This window comes from Nicotiana attenuata, chromosome 12 (genome assembly GCF_001879085.1).
Source record: "Nicotiana attenuata strain UT chromosome 12, NIATTr2, whole genome shotgun sequence".
Lineage (NCBI taxonomy): Eukaryota > Viridiplantae > Streptophyta > Magnoliopsida > Solanales > Solanaceae > Nicotiana > Nicotiana attenuata.
Genome location: NC_032000.1, coordinates 13,551,335 through 13,570,083, shown reverse-complemented (window position 1 = coordinate 13,570,083; position 18,749 = coordinate 13,551,335). Strand labels below are relative to the sequence as shown.

Here is an 18,749-nt window from a genome sequence, read left to right as displayed (position 1 = left end):
CGCATTGTTTCTCCGTTTATTTATGTTTAAGACTTCCGCTTTTATGTTAAATGCTTCGTTATTTTTATTAATGTCGAGGTTTTGCTAAAAGAGATAATAAATAGTTGGCTTGCCTAGATCCTAATAGTAGGCGCCATCACGACTCCCGAGAGTGGAAAATCCGGGTCGTGACATTAGTGTCCTATTCAACTTAGCATGTGATTTTAGAGTTGTTTCTTGTGTATTCTTGTCAAGAAAGCTGTAGCTTTTGTTCATTGTTTCAAACGATAGATACTGAACAGAGCTAGTTTCAGAACTAAACATCCTCACATATAAGAAGGCATCTCACTGTTTCCTAAAACTTTATTTTGTAATTGTCATACTTGAATAAAAATTGTCACGAGAGTTTAAGATGTTGTGTCTTCCTTGTTCTCTTTCCTGGTAGTTTTTGTGTACTTTAGCACAAAAATTAAGTAGCCATATCTGCTTTTAAAAATCATTAGGCAAAAACAAATCGGGGGAAAAAGTATTACCCCAAAAAACCAAACACTAAGACAACAATCCTACAGGTGGAGCTTAGAAGTTAAAAGTATTTGTAACCAGTTGAACTAACTTTACATCACATTAGTGAAATTGGTTGTAGCAACATCCAGAAAGCAGCAACAGAAATGGATTCAACCACATTCAGAAAACAGCAGCAAGAAGTGGCCTAACTGCATACTTTTTACCTTAAGGTGTCTTCGAGGTTCAAAGTGAATGTGCAAGCTATTAAGAATGCATATGCAACATCTTATCTGAGAGAAAATTAATACTAAAGTAAAACTTAATTTTAGCGGAGAAACTTTCAAGGCTCAAACCGGTCTCTTCAGCTGCCAAATAGGTTGGTAATCACAGGGGAAGGCATCGATAAGCAATAAGACCAATACTTTGGACCCTACTTGGGAAAATCTCAAGAAAATGTTGGAGATTTTACTTGCAACTCGCATACCTCTTTAAAAAGCTATTTGTGCTCTCGCCAGATAAAGAAACACGCCCACGTGTGTTGGGCTGACCAACCAAATAAGTAATACTGTCTTCCTCAATAATTATAATCATAACCAAATTAAATATTTGGAATAATTGTGAGGAACCCAAATTGGTAAGTTCTCAGCAAGCATTGTTCCAAGCTTTGAGGCACAAGTTCGGATATTCAAACTAAATGTTCAGGTGACGTTAAATCTATTTGATAATAACTAATTCCTTCTATTCTCATTATTCTCTCACACGGTCAGGCAAATAAAGTAATGGTTGTCGTAGAATACTTATACTGCATATATTTCTCAAACAACTTAGTGCAGAGCAAATTCTACAAGCTTTTAATCAAGTATCAATTTGCTCATCGAAGCCTAAATCAACTTTGGAGATACAGTTAGTTTGATAACACAAATCTACCTAAGTTGCTCAGAATGAGAATAATATTATAACTTTGAAGATGCATTGGCTGATTTAGTAAATAATTTGTGCTGACAGAAAGATGTCGTATGCTTGATTCAACTTTGATTTTTCATACTTCCGCTAAGAGAGCCTCTTTTTAATCAGCTTGAATCAATTTATATAATTTGTAGTCGCCGAGCCTTTTTGTCAGCATGTATTTTTTCCATAGATTGGTCATTTTTATTCATTGTTTCATTAGCCCTTTTTCTATTCCCTGAACTTGAAGTTTGAGTTACATGTTTAACATTACTAAGCATATTTAAAGAGTAATGTGCATACATGTTAATAAATTTAAGATTCAGAAATAAATAAAATGGACCGATAAGTTGAGGATCGTCTTCGAGATCTCGAATCGTCCTGGAGAAGGAAAAGTTAAGGAGTAGAAGAGGCTAAGAGGAGTACTTACTACACTATGAAATACTATACAAATACACGGATCGACAACTATCACAATCGAATGAAGAAACTGCAATAATAATGAAGATAAAACATAATAAAACGACAACCTATTAGACAACTCCAACCAAAAAAGGGGAGAAAGATGAAAAATTATACCATTTTAGCGCTCGTGGAAGTCATGCACGGCTAAATAGCTACCGACTTGCTCATGGTTATCTCTAACATGCTGGGAAAGATCAAGCATTTGGAAGACAGCCCTTATTTTTTCGAAATTTCAATCTTCAGCAAGAAGCCTAAAACAAATAAAATTAATGTCATGATATGTTTCTTTACAGTTATTTACTCATATCACACCTTTCAATTTAGCACACAACACTCATAAAATTGTAAAATTAAAAAGTATGGAAACATCGAAAAGGCACCAAAATAGTAGGAAAGGAACCCAAAAGAATCGAAAAAGATTAAAAAGCATTAGGAGAAAAAGAGAACAAAATCTTTGTAGGGGCGGGGGGGGGGGGGGGGGAGGGGGAGGAACAGTGGAAGAAAATTAATGAAGATGAAGCGACCAACTCCAAACTTTATTAAGTACTTTGAGGAAAAAAGGAGAGACAAAGTAAGAGAAAGATACAATATAGAAAATTTGAGGTTGAAGATGAAGGGATTCCACAGCCATTGAATAGCTAAATTAAGAAGGATGGAGAAACTCAAAAGAAGTCCAAAAAAGATCAAGAAACAGAGAAGAAGATATGTGTAAAATTAATTGAAAGAGAAATATCTGAAGCTTGTGTAGAAAACACCTTGAGAGCAAGAACGGGAGAAAGCTGAAAAGGGGAAAAGCTAACACCTCATCTCTTAGAAGACCAGTAAAGATACACAATTTACACGTAGGGGTTGTGTAAACAATCCACATATCTGAAATGGTATTTAAAGTGATGCCTAAAAATTTAAACTACCCTCAACCTTCTCATAAAAGACATGAGGCAGTCAGGTCGAAACCCTGGCTCTTCTAATATATACTAGGTGGTGATGGCCTGTGCCAGCATAAGCCCAACATGAATTTAGTTTTATTTTTCACTTGCGATGATGATAGTAGACACAGTAGTTCCTATTGAAATAAAAATAAATGACCATAATCCAAAAGAGTTTTTATACAACATGAGCATGATTTGGTTCTTCCAACTCTACTTGTGCTCTTTTTCAACTTGCTACTTGATGCAAGGCTATCTTGTTAGCTGCCTTCCGCTGAACTCTATTATTTCTCAATACTGTTTATTATTAGGTTGTGTTATCTTGTAGGTTGGAATTGCATATACTGCTCAATTCAGGACCACCTTCTTTCCTTGACAGAAGAATTGATAGTGATGCAACACAGAAAATGAACTATACCAAATGGATAATGCGTGACGGTGCATCCCATGAGCAGCTGCAGAGGAAAATTGGAAGCAGCAGAGCAAAATGATAAAGTCTCTATAGTAGAGATTGCCAAGTACAAATGACCAATGAAATGTTTTTCTGGGCAGCATAAGTTAATAGTCAAATGGGTAATATATTTGAAAACACAACAACATATATATCCTTTGCCAGCAAGGAGAGATGTCGAGAAGAGTTGCCAGCTTCTTTCCTTGTACATTATAGAAATGCAGATTGTCATACTAACTACGCATCTTAACAAAATAAAACTTATCAAGTTAAAATTAGCCAAAGACCCATGGTCCTCACAAGTTTCAATGTCTCAATTAGACAAAGCAACAACTACTGCAAAGAATAAGAAGCTATAGAAATTTTGAATTGTTTTGAAATTCCTTTCCATGAATAACAAAAAGGTAATCTTCCCCTTCCAAGACTTTTAGAGACCTCTTGCTGGACTAAGCAATTTTAGTATACTTTTCGATCAGGTGATAAGCGATTTTAAATACATTTCCTCAGATCCTTCAAAAAAGTAAGCTCTAAACATGCTCTTCTAATCTTTCAATGTATTACCGAGTCCAATGGAGAGCAATGGCAAAAATTAAAGATAAACCAAGTGTATTAGAATATAATCATTGAAAAAATTACGCCCACTTCATATAATTTCTCTGCAAGTATTTTTCCTTCATTTGGCATAATGGCTCTTAAGCATTATAGTGTCCTTCCAGTACCCATGTTGACTTGAATATTATTCAGATTTATGCTAAGGTCAGAAAACTTGACTCAGAATAGTTGGATAACAAGATGTGTAAAAATGCTTCATTTTTATTTATTGTGGAAATACCTTGATACACAAGGCTCTATGAGGCACTACATCATCTTTGATTTTGTCGGGTCCATAGATTTGATTTACATTGTGCTGGAACTCTTTTAACTGCAAAAAGAAGAAACTTTTAGTTAATTCATCTGCAAATAAGAAGTTAAAGGTGGCGTTAAACAATAGCATTACAGCTATAACTACTACAAATTGCATAGAATTCTTTGCTTTTGCATTGATATACTTTTATTCTTTCTGTTCAATGATATCATTATTAAGAAAACAATCATTTTTTTAATGTCGAAAAGAAGGCTTTGGGCCTATCTTGTTTTAATTCCATACTTCCTACAATGCAATAAGAAATTTAAGATGCAATGCTTTAACATTCATGATATCTTATTAATTTGACGAATTCTTTTTTTTCCTCGTCATGGCTACTGCGATATTAATTTGCAAAATTTTTTGTCACGACCCTATTCCCCGAACCCGGTCGTGATGGCGTCTCTCGTGAAGACAAGGCCAGCCAACTAAACCCAATTTAGCTTTTTAAACAGTTAAACAACATAAGCAGTCTAAAACGTGATTTAATAATATTAAGTAACGGATAATATCAATTAAATGCGGAAGTACAACCCAAACACAGCCCAAACCGGAGTGTCACTAGTCATGAGCATCTACTAAGGTCTAAATACAACTGACAAGGTCTGAAATATACTAAGTACAGACTAGTAGAAGAAAGAGGGAGAAAAGCAGTGTTGCGAACGCCGGCAGCTACCTTGCTAAACTCCGATGACTCTGCCTCCGATCAACCAATACCCGCTACCATGTTCAGGAATACCTGAATCTGCACACAAGGTGCAGGGAGTAAAGTGAGTACTTCAAACTCAGTGAGTAATAATCATAAATAAAGACTGAGTGATAAGAAATCACGAAAAGTGCATCAACATGCTGTATAGAAGTAGTACAAAACCAGTAAGAAAGCAGTGAAGCTGTAAAATCTCTTAAAACATCTTAGCTCAGTTTGAACTTCTTTGAAAATGACTTTTTCAACAGCTACGCAAATGAATGCAGAACAACTAGTACCGATAAGCACAGAAATCCGCCCCTCGGGCAAAAATATACAATTAAACAGGTAAATGACAGGCAAATAAGAAAGATAAGCATATAAGGTTCGCCCCTCGGGCACAATGTCAACAGATCCGCCCCTCGGGAAATATCTCCGAACAGTACCAGCCCCTCGGGCAATCGCATGGAACAATATCAGCCCCTCGGGCAATCACATAGAACAATACCAGCCCCTGGGGGTGTGTAGACTCCTGGAGGGGCCCCTTACGGCCCAAGCACAATAACAAGCCATCTCGTGGCATCAAATCTAGGCCCTCGGCCTCATATCAATCAAGCCGCCTCGTGGCGTACATATCTCAGGCCCTCGGCCTCAAATCAGTATCAGTGTCTCCTCACAACATAGGCCCTCGGCCTTACTCAGTCAAAAATCCTCACAAGCCCCTCGGGCAATAGTAAAACAGGGTTTCTCAGCCCAAACATCATTTAAAATATCATTTAAGTCTCAAAACTGAGTAAAAATGGCTGAGTAGTAAAATAGTGGAAATTAATATGACTGAGTTCAAGTAGTAAGTCAAAACAGTGAGGAAATATCAATAAAAAGCCCTGAGGGGTTCAAATAGTTGGCACGAAGCCCAAATATGGCATTCAGCCCAAATCATAATGATAGCAAATAAGTTTCAGTCAAATACGCAGTAAAATCATCAACCGGGACGGACCAAGTCACAATCCCCAATAGTGTACAACCCCATGCTCGTTAACAAGCGTGTGCCTCACCTCAATATAGCACTACGATGTGCAATCTGGGGTTTCAAACCCTCAGAACATCATTTACAATCATTACTCACCTCGAACCAGCTAATTCTCTAGCTCGCGACACCTTTGCCCCTCGAATCGGCCTCCACGCGCGTCGAATCTATCCAAAATCAGAACGAGGACGTCAAAATATGCTAAGGGAACGAAGCCCAAGCAAAATTAATCGACAATTAGCACAAATCCCGAAATTACCAACACCCGACCCCTGGGCCCACGCCTCGAAATTCAAAAATTCTTACACCAATCCTAAACCCTAGCTTTCCCCAAATTTCACCCTTAATTTCCATAAATTCTAGCTCTAATCCATGAAATAATAGCATAGGAATGAGTTTTAGGTCCAAAATCTGTACCTCAATGAAGTTCCCTTGAAATCCCTCTTTCAAATCGTCCAAAAAAGTTCCAAAGCCGAGATAAAAATTGTGAAATAGCTCAAAATTCGCGAAGGACACAATTTATATTTTCTGCCCAGGCTTTTCCGCATCTGCGGCCCCTCAACCGCATCAGCGGTACCGCATTTGCGGTTCAACGTCCACTTCTGCGGAATCACTTAAGTTCCCAAAAAACGCATTTGCGATAAGCCATCCGCACCTGCGACTCCGCAGGTGCGGTCCCACACCGCATCTGCGGTTCCTGGCAAATTCTCAACAATCAGCTTCTGCGGCTCCTCTTCTGCACGTGCGGCGCCGCACCTGCGGTCCCCAATCCGCAGGTGCGAAAATACCAGAAGCAGCAAATTTTAGCTGCTGCAACAAAATTCCAACTTCTCCGTTAACCACTCGAAATCACCTCGAGGCCCCCGGGACCTCAACCAAAAGCACAAACGTATTCTAATACCTTATTCAAACTTGTTATAATCATCATAACACCTCAAACAACGTCAAATCATCCAAAACACATCGGATTCAAGCCAAACTTTCTAAAATCTTCCGAATAACGCTTTTGATCAAAAACCCAACCAAACCACGTCCGAATCATCTGAAATTTTGCACACACATCCCAAATGATACAACGAAGCTACTGCCACTCTCGGAATTCCATTCCGACCCTTATATCAAAATCTCGCCTACCAACCGGAAATCGCCGAATTCTCAATTTCGCCAATTCAAGCCTAAACCTTCCACGGACTCCCAAAAATGCATTCCGATCACGCTCCTAAGTCCCAAATCACCTAACGGAGCTAACCTAATCATAAAAATTCCGATCCGAGATCATATTCAAACTAGTCAAATCTTGGTCAAACCTTTCAAATTTTAAGCTTTAAACTGAGAACTGTTGTTCCAAATTCATTTTGATTGACCTGAAACCAAAAGCAACAATTACATAAGTCACAATACACTACATGGGGCAAGTCATGCCCGAGAACCGGCAAGCAAAGTGAAAAAGCTCAAAACGACCGGTCGGATCGTTACATTTTTGTTCTTTGATTTTTTTGTGCTGTTATTTTTCCACTATAAATAGCATCACATATGCACAATATTTCTTCAAATCCCTTTAGTATATCCTCCACCTAAGTATAATTCACCTTAAGAGCTTCACAAAATAATAGTATCACTGTTAAGTGTTCAAAAAATAGCTTTTATTTTTTGCCTCTTTGGTACGTAAATGCACCTTAATTAACTTAGTCACTACGATTTTGAACTTATTAATCTCTAGCTAACCTTTACTTCTTATTGTTTCTTTTATTTTACAGGTAATATTGAGTCATTTATGGTGTTCTTAGCCCCAATGTAAGTCAACTCTTCCTTTTTCTTTTAAAAAATTTTCTGGATAAAAACATCATTAAAAAGAAATTAAATTGCTCCCTTATTTTTCTCTCTTTTTCCAATCCAACTTTTTACAAAATATACAGAAGGTTTCAAGCATACCTTGTGCTTAAAGGAGCAGCAAAGACAACAATGCTGACGGTATCACAAATCCATCCAACTAATTCTACTCTTTTGGAGCCTTGTGCAAATAGATACGAAAATAACATCACCATTCTTAGGGCTTCCACAAAAATTAATCAAAATCTTAATAATATACCAAGGATTTTTAGCAACAAAATCCTGTGCTGAGCAAAGATCAGAAATGAGAAATTGATAATAAGAGAAAAATAACTGGGAATCAAACTGAAGAAGATAACCTGAGCTAATTCCCAATAATTGAAACTTTTCTGAAGATGGATAGAAGATTCGAATCTCGTTGCTACTATTATTGAGGCAAAGACGAAGGAAATCAGCAATGATTTACGGCGAGAGTTTCTTCTTCTTAATTAGGCTTATCAACCAGTTCAGCGCGAGTTACGGACTGAGATAGAGAAGCATTTAGGCTCTAGAAAGAGAAGATCAGCAATGGGAATGGCGGAAATTACTAATTGATGCAGAATTACTAATATACCCTCGAGCTTTTCCAAAATGACATGAAACACACATGTCCATACTCTTTCTCTTCTATAGGAGTGCCTCACACAACTGATATTAGTTGTGTGAGGCCTCTTTTTATCTCACAGATTTTTGGACCCATTTCTTACACATTTGGGTCTACAAATTTTTGGGACCACAAGGTTGTGAGACAAAAAAGAGGTCTCACACAACTAGGTCAGTTGCGTTAGGACAAAATAAAAATTTTCCTTCTATAGTATAGAAAAAGTAAGGTCTCACAAAAGTGCTCTACGATGTAAAAGCCCATCTTATAGTCCATATAAGTATGGAAATTTTACACCCTATAGAAAAGCTTAGTACCCTATTTATTTTAAATAAATACCATTTTAAAATATTACATCTCATAGATACCCTTTATCCTTTATAGCAAAATATCTAATTATAGTTACATCCTACATTTAAGGCACCATATATGCTAAATAATATTTTTCTCTCTCCTTTTTAGTCTTTTCTCTCACATAATCACCGTAAATCTTACTAACCACGTTCTCTCTCTCTTTTTGCATACACTTTACTCTCTTCTCCCACAAACCCACGATTCATACCTCTTCTACCACCCAAATTCGCTAGGTCTCCGCCATTATCACTCCTGCACGAAGCTCGCCGACCGTCGCCGATCGAAGAGCGTCACCGGCGACGACCTAGAACAGCTTCGTGCTTGCTTTGACTTACCGAAACTCACCGAAACTTGTTATGTTTCGGTGGTAATTGGAGTCGAACTTACACTTGTTGTGCAGAAAATTTCTGCTAATACCATTGGACTATGGTGGTCTCAATTGATATAGATTTCGAGAGATAATTGTCAATATGGTGGTAATGTGCTTGCTTTGGATCCGAAACTCCTCCTGCTTTGGAGCTATATCAAGCTGTGAACAAGCAGTACAATAATACATTATCTAGAACAAAGACGTCGGAGTTTGGGGCCGAGCAACTTATTTTCTGTTAATATATTACAATGTATTTTCATGTATTTCATTGTATTCATTGTCTTTTTTTTCATTGAATTGAATGTATCTCGTTGTATTCCATGTATTTCACTGTATTCACTGGTTTTTTTCATTGTATTTTAATGTATCCCGCTGTATTCTATGTATTTCATTGTATTCACTGTCTCGCTATATGCCATGAATGTATTCATATGTTTTTTTTAATTAATATAATTTATGTATTAAGATGTATTATATAATTTCTCTGAAGATTGCTATGTTTTTGGTTATTTTTTCGGTTGAGAATCTTTTTTATAACTGAAAATACAAAATTTGTGTGCTATAATTGAGTTTGTTGAGTTATATTAGGAGTCTATTGTGTTAATTGATTCACTTTCCGTTTTAAAAATAGTGTAATCCCATGTTTCACGCCGTGAATACAGTCGAATACAATAATCTGTCCAGCTGTAATCCCATGTTTCACTCCATGAATACAGTCGAATACAACAACTGATTAGCTAGACTTCCCTGATTCACACCTATTTTTGCTACTGTATTCATGAATACAATAGCTTAAATCAATCAAATACATCTTATAACCACATAAAAGGTATCTATAATCCGTAATATAGTAAATGGTATCTATAAATGGCTAATTACTACTAAAAGATAGTACTTTATGAAAATCTCTATAAGTATTTGTTTGGGTTCTGGCCCATATAGGCGTTAAGTTGAGCCCAATCCAAAACTAAATCAAAATTAATCTAACAAAACAATGCAATTGGATAACTGCTCCTTTCCTTGATCCTCCTTCCCTATATGACTCATTCCATTCTTTTACCTCACTCATTATAGAAATTTGAAAACTTTTCTTTAGTGACAATGAAAATGAATAATTACTGAGCTATAATTATTATACCTTAAAAGGACAAAAGAAATATTTGGAATACTAGTAATATATTTTATGCTCTGAAGATCTTACATATACAAAACTCGAAAAAGCGAACCAAACAAAAGTAAACCGAAAAACCAAGACAAAAAAAAACTGATTTTTGCTGGTTTGATTTGGTTTATAGATTTAAAAATACAATATAGTTAGTTCGATTTAGTAAATAAAAATCGAACCAATCCGACAATGTGTATTCCTAATTGCGATTAACCTTTTTTTACATGTCAAAGTGGATTCTAATTTATTTACAAAGTGTTATTGAGACTAAGGATGTCAAATGGGAGGGTTGAGATGATTTTGGACCGGTCATAATGGACTGAATTAATAAATAGGTATGTCAATGATGGACTAAAATTTGGTCATAGCCCAACTCGTCCAATTCTTATCAAGCTATAAATGATGTGTGTTGTTTTTTATGAATTGTTTAATTATCAGATTAACCCGCCCAAAAGTTACTTGAGATGAGCTAGAACAAGATGGGGTTAAATTTGGGTCATAGCCCGACCTGCCAACTCTTATTAAGCTATAATTAATGTATGCTGTTTTCTTATGATTGTTTAGTTATCAAATAAGACTTTTTTTTTTATGATCATATATATATATATATATATATATATATATATATATATATATACAAAAATAATAATTTTAAAAATACTTTAGCAAAGTTATTCATGGATCAATTTTAGTTAAAAATTAGCCTGACTTTACATGGGTTGAGATGAACTTGGTCAAGATGGATTAAATTTGATTAATAAATGGGCAGGTCAATAACCGGCCCGACCGTGAGTGGGTTAAATGGGTCAAATTAACGCCCCTAATTGAGACTAAAAGTTTTCCATAGTGCTCAAATTGAATCTAGTGCAAGAATTTTAAAGCATGCTGACAGAGTGTATCACGGACTGTTCCTATATTAAATGGATTATATATAATTAGGAATTTCACCACCATTGCATCTGATCATTGCTGGAGAAGAAGAAATAGATGTTTTACCTAAGGTTTTTTTTTTTTTTTTTTTTTTTTTTTTTTTTGCCTTTTCCCTTAATCTAAGCTTTTCTTCAGAGAGCTAGGATTCATAAATGGTAATTGAGGAATTGGAAATCGGTTTAGCTTTATATTGCTGGGTTTTGATTTTTTTAAGAGTGACATGCGTGTGAGGGGCATGTGGTAGTCATCCTTAGTTATTAATTAGATTCTATTAGTTGGACCAAAGGTGCTCCACTGTGTAAACTTACAGAATTAAAAATGTTCAAGAGTATATTCAAAGGACAAAAATAGATATATCCTATAGATAAGGGGCTATTTTGAGTAAAAACTCAAAAAACTACATTTTAAAATCAACAAAAGGCAGACCTGTTATGATAGGTGAGTTTAAATACCATTTTAAAAAAGAGAAAAAAACTATCTTTTAAAACTCAAATGTTAGGTGCGTTTAACAGTTTCAACACCTATTTCCTAGTGCATATTGCATTTGCATGCTTGTGTTTAGTGCCTTTATATATGACCATTCAGAACACTGTAATGATATATCAGAATCTTACGGACATTTTCTGATTTGTATTATTGTCTCAAGTTCAAGAAACGTTGCTTTATTTTGACAGATTTTAGTCTTTGAAATGGTCAAAGTTGGTTCATGAAATCTTTTCCAAAATTCTTCTAATGAAAAGTTTCAATTAATTGTATCATACTCTGGGTCGGATGTAGCAGTTTTAATTGAACCCCTAACTAATTTTGATACAGAGTATGGATTTAGTGAAAATAGCATGGGCTAGAGAGTTTTCGGACTAGTAATTGAAAAATAGTTAGTGTTTGCAAAGTCATTGATAAATAGCCACTATTTTGCTGCAACACGAAAAGTTCCAGCATAATATACTGGAGAATGATGCACTTGTGTATGAACTTCTAGCATATTATGCTGGAACTCCAACACACGAAAAGTTCCAACATAATATATTGGAGATTGGAGCACCTGTGTATGAACTTCCAGCATATTATGCTGAACCATTATATTATACTGGAACTCTAGTATATTATGCTGGAATATATTTCGGATTTTGAACAGTGTTTTTGTTCAGATTTATCTTTACATGTAAAGTGGCTAAATTTCGATTACTTTTAAAACTGTGGCTATTTTTCAATTACCACTTGTAAATCTGGCTATTTTTGAAAACCTACTAAAATCTCTATAATTAATAGATTTGAATCCATAATTTTGACAGTACATACTAAAAACTAAACCCTTTAAATTTAAATCTTGAATCCGCCTCTGATCAAACTCATTTATCGAGAAAATATCTTTTATGAACATACTGTAGTGTAGTTCTATAAACAACTGCCCCATATATATAAATAAAATAATATAATAATGCAGAGATAATTTTATCCATGGTCATTGAACTTTTGTGTTTGTTACCCAAAAGTCACTTTTTTTTTTGTTACGTAAAAATCATTCAACTTTGTGTTCATTACACAAAAGTCACTTTTCTTTCTTTTGTTACACAAAAATCATTTTACTTTGCTCTAGTTATCACAAAAGTCACATTTTTACTTGAAAAGTTTATTGTGCCCTTGATATTATATTAACTTTCATATTTATGTAATACCTTCTATATTATATAATATATAATATATTTTACCTATGTATTTTATTTATAAATAAAATAACTTAATATTATTTTATTTATTATTTTTATAATATATTTGTAGACTTAATTTCTTCTAACTTTAATTTTCACGATATATTAGTAGCGTAATAAAATAACTTTTTTTCAGCAATTCTTTTTTTTTTAAATTTAGTTGACCGACCAAAGTTGGTCGGTAATTTCCAACCAACTTTCGTCGGTGCCCTTTCAACCTTCAAAATACCAACCACACGTTAATGGTCGCGTTTTGGACGGTTATTGGCCATTACCGACCAACTTTGGTCGATTTTTTTGGACGATTTTTCCCGAATTTCTAGTAGTATAAGTTCCCAATAACCAATTGCCCAGGTAAATCCCCAAGAAAATATCCCCAGCTAAATTCGCATGTAGAGTTACCTAGGGATTTTCCTTCAGATTAACATATGATTTTTTCCTCTTTTTCTTTGTTTGCTTACCTGCGAATTTTCTCATGGAAATGTACTTGCCGATTTATTTCTCTACTAATATATATTAAATTTACGGACAAATTTAATAACGCTATTGATATATTTTGAAAATTAACGTTAAGAAAAAATTAAATATATGAATATATTATAAATATAATAAATAAAATAATATTAAGTTATTTTATTTATAAATAAAATACATAGGTAAAAATATATTATATAGTATATAATATAGAAGGTATTACATAAATATGAAGGTTTATATAATATCAAGGGCATAATAGTCTTTTCAAGTAAAAATGTAACTTTTGTGATAACTTGAGCAAAGTAAAATGATTTTTGTGTAACAAAAGAAAGAAAAGTGTGACGACCCAAAGGGTCATCACCTGTTTTCTCACTCATTCTGTGTCTCCGAGGCCTTGAAAACCTCATTTACGCTTGCCTCGATTTGCGTGCGCAGTCCGGGTGCGTAGCCGGAAAGCTTAAATATAAATTATGTGTAAAACTTGATGAATTTTGATATTAATATGAATAAAGTTGACTTTGGTCAACATTTTGGGTAAACGGACCCGGACCCGTGATTGGACGGTCCCGGAGGGTCCGTAGAAAAATATGAGACTCGGGCATATGCCCGGAGTCGAATTCCGAGGTCGAGAGCCCGAGAAATGAATTTTTCTGTGAAATTGTTTTTCAGAAATTAATATGGAAATTTGAAAAGGAAATTGATTAGAACGTGTTGGTATCGGGCCCGTATTTTGGTTCCGGCGCCCGGTACAGGTCTTATATGTGGTTTAAGCGCTTTCTGTGAAATTTGGTTGAAATCGGACGTCATTTGACGTGTTTCGGACCTAAATATCTAAAAATGAAAGTTTATGAAGTTTGATGAAAAAGTGATGATTTTGAGGTTTGATTCCTCGTTTTTGATGTTATTTTGGCGATTTGATCGCACGCTGAAGTTCGTAGGATGTTGTCGAGTTAGTGTGTGTGTTTGGTTAGGAGCCCCGAGGGCTCGGGAGTGTTTCGGAGGTGTTTCGGGAAGTTTTAGAACTTAGAAAAAGTTGCAGAAATTCTGCAATAAGTGCCCAGGCATTTCCTTCTTCGCGTTCGCGCCCTCTCTCTCGCGTTCGCGATGCCTTAGATTCTCCTCCTTCGCGTTTGCGTAATTGTACTCGCATTCGCGTAAGTCTACGGTCCCCCTTCAGCGCGTTCGCGTAGGCCAAACTTTGGACCCCAGAATTTTTCCTCTTCGCGTTCGCACTTCTCCACTCGCGAACGCGATGGTTGTCAATTTCTGTCCTTCGCGAACGCGACCCTACTGTCGCGAACGCGTAGGGTAATTTCACCCAGCGTTTTTAAGTCATAAAAACATAACAGTGTCGGGTTTTATTCAAAAAATACACGAACCCTTTCTTCTCCAAAGCTTCTAGGCGATTGTTAGGGCATTTCTTCATCAAAGCTTCTTGGGTAAGTATTGTTTAACTTGTCTCCTTCATTTTCCATCATCATTTATCAAATTCCTAAGCTCAAATCATGTAATCTAGGGTTGAAATTGGGGAAAATGGGTAGAGTTAGGGCTTTTCAATTTCCTTTGATTTAGACCTCGTTTTGGGGTCGAATTTGAAAATAAATTGTATATCCGGGCTCGTGGGGGAATGGGTGATATGAATTTGGTTCGAACCTCAAGTTTTGACCGAGTGGGCCCGGGGTCGATTTTTGGAATTTTGGGAAGAAGGCTTAGAAAACTATATTTAGGTATTGGGTCTTTATTTGTGCTTAATTGGGATTCTGTAGTGACTCTTCCTTGTTAATTGATGGTTTCTATATGATATGAAGAGAATGAGAAGGAAATATGATGTGTAAACTCTTTGGAGCGTTGTCTCGATTTTTGACTTGATTAAAAAGTAAGAAATGAACGTAAGAGAAAGAAATGTGATTATTCCCTTGCCGGGACGTGTAAGTTATTGTTGTTGCTCCCTTGCCGGGTCAACTGCTTAGTCGTATTCTCCCTTGCCGGGAAACCACTTATATATTATGAAATGGGATCGTGTGGCACGCCGACCACTTATATATATATTATGAAATGGGATCGTGTGGCAATGTGACGACCCAAAGGGTCATCACCTGTTTTCTCACTCATTCTGTGTCCTCCGAGGCCCTTTCAGTCAGCCCTACAGGTCTCACATGGTACTTCAGGTGGTCGTGGCTCTCAGCCGCAGTCTTCTGATCAGCAGCTTTTCAGTTCGCCATCAGCACCCATCAGCGCACCACCACTCCGCTACTCTCAGCAGCCGAGGGCTTGTTACACGTGTGGCGACACGAGGCACATTGCTAGGTTTAGCCCTCGAGCTTCGGAAAGCTCTCAGCAGCAGGGTCCTCGCCTTATGATTCAGGCATCAGGTGATCCGCAGGCCGCCCAGCCAGCTAGAGGCGGGGGTAGAGGCCATAGAGGTGGAGGTAGGGACCATAGAGGTGGAGCTCGGACCGCCAGAGATAGAGGCCAGCCAGCATCCGATCGTCCTAGAGATATGGTTCAGGTAGGTGGGGCCCAGCCCCGGTGTTATGCTCTTCCAGCCAGGCCAGAGGCTGAGTCTTCAGATGCAGTCATTACAGGTACTATTCTGGTCTGTGATAGGGATGTTTCAGTGCTATTTGACCGTGGGTCTACGTATTCATATGTGTCGTCCTATTTTGCACCCTACCTGGTTATGCCTAGTGATGCTTTGGGTATTCCTGTTTATGTATCTACACCGGTGGGGGACTCTATAGTGGTCGACCGAGTTCATCATTCCTGTGTGGTAGTATTTGAGGGTCTTGAGACCCGTGTTGATTTATTGCTCTTAGACATGGTGGATTTCGATGTTATATTGGGGATGGATTGGTTGTCCCCGTATCATGCTATCTTGGATTGTCACGCCAAGACCGTGACCTTGGCTTTACCAGATTTGCCCCGTTTGGAGTGGCGAAGGACCCCAGGTCATGCCACCCGCAGTGTTATTTCATATGTGAAAGCTCGACGTATGGTCGAGAAGGGGTGTCTAGCTTATCTGGCATATGTTTGCGATTCCAGCGCAGAGGTCCCTTCTATTGATTCTGTTCCTATTGTTCGGGAGTTCCCCGAGGTTTTCCCTTCAGACCTGCCGGGTATGCCGCCCGACAGGGATGTTGATTTTTGTATTGATCTGGCTCCGGGCACTCAGCCCATTTCCATTCCGCCATATCGCATGGCCCCGCCAGAGTTGAAAGAGCTAAAGGATCAGTTGCAGGATTTGCTTGAGAAGGGTTTCATTAGACCCAGCGTTTCGCCTCGGGGCGCGCCAGTGTTATTTGTCAAAGAGAAGGACGGATCGATGAAGACGTGCATAGATTACCGGCAGTTGAACAAGGTAACGATTAAGAACAAGTATCCATTGCCGAGGATTGACGATTTGTTCGACCAGTTTCAGGGTGCAAGGGTATTTTCAAAGATAGACTTGAGATCTGGCTACCACTAGCTAAGGATTAGGGCATCCGATGTCCCTAAGACAGCATTCCGCACTCGTTATGGGCATTATGAGTTTTTGGTCATGTCATTTGGGTTGACCAATGCCCCAGCAGCATTTATGGAGTTAATGAACCGAGTGTTCAGGCCATATTTGGACTTGTTCGTGATAGTCTTTATTGATGATATTCTGGTGTACTCCCGCAGCCAGGAGGAGCACGAGCAGCACCTTAGGGTGGTTCTTCAGACTCTAAGGGATAGTCAGTTATATGCCAAGTTCTCCAAGTGTGAGTTCTGGTTGAGTTCGGTTGCATTTTTGGGTCACGTTGTATCAGCAGAGGGTATTCAGGTGGACCCGAAGAAGATAGAAGCGGTCAAGAACTGGCCTCGACCAGCATCGGCTACAGAGATTCGGAGTTTCTTGGGGTTAGCAGGCTACTATCGTCGGTTCGTGGAGGGGTTTTCATCTATCGCAGCCCCGATGACCAGATTGACCCAGAAGGGTGCCCAGTTTAGATGGTCAGATGAGTGTGAGGCGAGCTTTCAGAAGCTCAAGGCAGATCTGACTACGGCACCGGTATTGGTTTTGCCCATAGGTTCAGGGCTTTATACAGTATATTGTGATGCTTTCCGTATTGGGCTTGGTGCAGTATTGATGCAGGATGGGAGAGTCATAGCCTATGCTTCGAGGCAGTTGAAGATCCACGAGAAGAATTATCCGGTTCATGATCTAGTGTTGGCAGCCATCGTTCATGCTTTGAAGATTTGGAGGCATTATCTATATGGTGTGACGTGTGAGGTGTACACTGATCACAAGAGTCTTCAATACTTGTTCAAGCAAAAGGAGTTGAATTTGAGGCAGAGGAGGTGGTTGGAGTTATTGAAAGATTATGATGTTACTATCTTGTACCACCCGGGGAGAGCCAATGTGGTGGCCGATGCATTGAGTAGGAAGTCCGCCAGCATGGGTAGTCTTGCTTATATTCCGGTCAGCCAGAGACCACTTGCTTTGGATATTCAGGCCTTGGCCAATCGATTTTTGAGGTTGGATATTTCTGAGCCCAGCAGAGTGTTAGCTTGCATGGTTGCTCGTTCTTCATTATTGGAGCGTATCCGTGATCGGCAGTTTGATGATCCCCATTTGTGTGTCCTGAGAGACACGGTGCAGCGTGGAGGTGCCACGAAGGTGACCTTAGATGATGATGGTGTTTTGAGATTGCAGGGGCGAGTTTTTGTGCCCAATGTCTATGGGATTCGAGAGTTGATCTTAGCGGAGGCCCATAGTTCTCGGTATTCTATTCACCCGGGCGCCGCGAAGATGTATCAGGATCTGAGGCAGCATTATTGGTGGCGTAGGATGAAGAGGGATATTGTTCCATATGTAGCTCGATGTTTGAACTGTCAGCAGGTTAAGTATGAGCATCAGAGGCCTGGTGGTTTGTTTCAGAGGATTGAGCTTCCCGAGTGGAAGTGGGAGAGGATTACCATGGATTTCGTTGCCGGACTTCCGTTGACTCGGAAGAAGTTCGATGCGATATGGGTTATTGTTGATAGGCTGACCAAGTCAGCACATTTCATTCTTGTGGCAGTCTCCTATTCATACGAGAGGTTAGCTGAGATTTATATCTGGGAGATTGTTCTCCTTCATAGTGTGCCGGTATCTATCATTTCGGACCGGGGTACACAGTTTACCTCGCGTTTCTGGGGTGCAGTTCCGTGAGAGTTGGGCACACGGGGTGAGTTGAGCATAGCGTTTCATCCTCAGACGGACGGTCAGTCCGAGCGGACTATTCAGATTTTGGAGGATATGCTCCGAGCTTGTGTTATCGACTTTGGAGGTTCGTGGGATCAGTTTTTGCCTTTAGCAGAGTTCGCCTACAACAACAGCTACCAGTCCAGCATTCAGATGGCTCCGTATGAGGCGTTGTATGGTAG

General features: G+C 38.2%; 2 long non-coding RNA genes across 3 annotated transcripts; both read right to left on the bottom strand.

Annotated features, from left to right (window-relative positions):
• Positions 1,672-4,896, bottom strand: LOC109235320. The gene is made up of 3 exons (XR_002069366.1): positions 4,851-4,896; positions 4,103-4,192; positions 1,672-2,144 (listed from the first exon to the last, which is right to left on the bottom strand). It is a non-coding gene; the product is annotated as an uncharacterized LOC109235320 (long non-coding RNA).
• On the bottom strand, positions 6,012-8,275 carry LOC109236166. 2 transcript variants are annotated; one of them, XR_002069461.1, is made up of 4 exons: positions 8,076-8,275; positions 7,819-7,998; positions 7,194-7,250; positions 6,012-6,053 (listed from the first exon to the last, which is right to left on the bottom strand). It is a non-coding gene; the product is annotated as an uncharacterized LOC109236166 (long non-coding RNA). The 2 variants fall into 2 exon arrangements; XR_002069460.1 differs by lacking the exon at positions 6,012-6,053 and having other exon boundaries at positions 7,157-7,250.